Raw genomic sequence first — 3,000 nt, 5'->3', positions numbered from 1 at the left:
GGCCCTGCTGCGGGCGGTTGCCCCGAACACCATCGGCACAAGCCGGCCCTTGGTGCGGGCTCTTGGCTCGACCACCATCGACACACGCTGGGCCCTGGTGCGGGCGGTTGCCTCGAACACCATCGGCACACGCCGGCCCTTGGTGCGGCCGGTTGCCTCGACCACCATCGGCACACGCTCGGCCTTGGTGGGGGCGCTTGCCTCGACCACCATCGGCACACGCTGGGCCCTGGTGCGGGCGCTTGCCTCGACCACCATCGGCACACGCTCGGCCCTGGTGCGGGCGCTTGCCTCGACCACCATCGGCACAAGCCGGCCCTGGTGCGGGGGCTTGCCTCGACCACCATCGGCACAAGCCGGGCCCTGGTGCGGGCGCTTGCCTCGACCAACATCGGCACACGCTGGGCCCTGGCGCGGTCAGTTGCCTCGAGCACCATCGGCACACGCTCGGCCCTGGTGCGGGCGGTTGCCTCGACCACCATCGGCACACGCTGGGCCCTGGTGCGGGCGCTTGCCTCGACCACACGCTGGGCCCTGGTGCGGCAGGTTGCCTCGAGCACCATCGGCACACGCTGGGTCCTGGTGCGGGCGCTTGCCTCGACCACCATCGGCACACGCTGGGCCCTGGTGCGGGCGCTTGCCTCGAGCACCATCGGCACACGCTGGGCCCTGGTGCGGTCGGTTGCCTCGAGCACCATCGGCACACGCTGGGCCCTGGTGCGGGCGGTTGCCTCGACCACCATCGGCACACGCTGGGCCCTGGTGCAGGCGGTTGCCTCGAGCACCATCGGCACATGCTGGGCCCTGGTGCGGTCGGTTGCCTCGAGCACCATCGGCACACGCTGGGCGCTAGTGCGGGCGGTTGCCTCGACCACCATCGGCACACGCTGGGCCCTGGTGCGGCAGGTTGCCTCGAGCACCATCGGCACACGCTGGGCCCTGGTGCGGGCGGTTGCCTCGAGCACCATCGGCACACGCTGGGCCCTGGTGCGGGCGGTTGCCTCGAGCACCATCGGCACACGCTGGGCGCTGGTGCGGGCGGTTGCCTCGACCACCATCGGCACACGCTGGGCCCTGGTGCGGCAGGTTGCCTCTGGTGCGGGCGGGTGCCTCGAGCACCATCGGCACACGCTGGGCCCTGGTGCGGGCGGTTGCCTCGAGCACCATCGGCACACGCTGGGCCCTGGTGGGTTTAGGCACATCTTCAAATTTCTGCCGTGCCAATGCCATTTTTATGGCTTGTAAATTCATACAATGGTCCCCTAAGCCTTCACGTGAAGTTTCGTTGGAAGATGACTCGTTTTCTATTTTTCACGATTTTCGAAACTTTTTGCGGTTCGGGATTTTTTAAAATTTTTTTATAAGGATTTTTGGCCCCAAATTTTGTAGGCGTGATCCTTCTATTTTTGTTGGCATGCACAAAAAAATTCAGCTAAAAAGTCGAAGTGGAGAAGATTTTGTGACCGTTTGAAAAAAGTGTCCCCATTTCAGACACTTTAACGGCTACTGGTAGCAAACCTGTAAAATCTCAAATGCTCTTTAAGGGGGTGTGAATTCTCAGAGGTTTGATGAGGGATAGGGGGCCAACACAAGGCCAAGTACCAGCACCCATCGCACATCATGTGCGCACACCCCCCCGGCCCCCCTCCCAATCGCCGGAACCCCAATGCCGCCGGTCAGGTTCTCCGGCGGTACTCCGGCAATGCTCCGGCGATGCTCCGGCGATGCTGTCCCGAGTGAAAAAAATGCGGCACCAGCACATGCTGGAGCCAGGCATGTGCACCGTGGCTCAAAATCGAACTTCGGCCAAGGCCTCGACCATCAATGGCACATGATGACGCATGGTGATGGCACATGCGGCATAGGCTGCCCTTCGGTACGGGCACTTGCCTCGACCGCCATGGGCACAAGCTGGGCCCTGGTGTGGGTTGTTGCCTCGATCACAATCGGCACATGTTGAGCCTTGGTGCGGGCGGTTGCCTCGAGCACCATCGGCAGACCCTGGGCCCTGGTGCGGCCGGTTGCCCCGACCACCATCGGCACACGCTGGGCCCTGGTGCGGGCGCTTGCCCCGACCACCATCGGCACACGCTGGGCCCTGGGGCGGGCGGTTGCCCCCAGCACCATCGGCACACGCTGGGCCCTGGTGCGGGCGGTTCCCTCGACCACCATCGGCACACGTTGGGCCCTGGTCCGGGCGGTTGCCCCCTGCACCATCGGCACACTCTGGGCCCTGGTGCGGGCGCTTGCCCCCAGCACCATCGGCACACGCAGGTCCCTGGTGCGGGCGGTTGCCCCGAACACCATCGGCACAAGCCGGCCCTTGGTGCGGGCCCTTGGCTCGACCACCATCGACACACGCTGGGCCCTGGTGCGGGCGGTTGCCTCGAACACCATCGGCACACGCCGGCCCTTGGTGCGGCCGGTTGCCTCGACCACCATCGGCACACGCTCGGCCTTGGTGGGGGCGCTTGCCTCGACCACCATCGGCACACGCTGGGCCCTGGTGCGGGCGCTTGCCTCGACCACCATCGGCGCACGCTCGGCCTTGGTACGGGCGCTTGCCTCGACCACCATCGGCACACGCTGGGCCCTGGTGCGGGCGCTTGCCTCGACCACCATCGGCACAAGCCGGCCCTTGGTGCGGGCGGTTGCCTCGAGCACCATCGGCACACGCTGGGCCCTGGTGCGGGCGGCACAAGCCGGCCCTTGGTGCGGGCGGTTGCCTCGAGCACCATCGGCACACGCTGGGCCCTGGTGCGGACGGTTGCCTCGAGCACCATGGGCACACGCTGGCCCTTGGTGCGGGCTCTTGCCTCGACCACCATCAGCAGAAGATGGCCCCTACGTCGAACACCATCGATACATGCCGGGCCTTGGTGTGGGCACATGCCTCGAGCTGGTGCGGGCGGTTGCCTCGACCACCATCGGCTCGCGTTGGCCCTTGTTGCGGGCACATGCCTCGACCACCATCGGCACCTGCGCACCCTCGGTGTGGGA

The sequence above is a fragment of the Durio zibethinus genome, unplaced genomic scaffold (genome assembly GCF_047325235.1).
Source record: "Durio zibethinus cultivar Kanyao isolate XHJ-2024 unplaced genomic scaffold, ASM4732523v1 HiC_scaffold_72, whole genome shotgun sequence".
NCBI lineage: Eukaryota > Viridiplantae > Streptophyta > Magnoliopsida > Malvales > Malvaceae > Durio > Durio zibethinus.
This window is presented reverse-complemented; position numbering follows the sequence as displayed.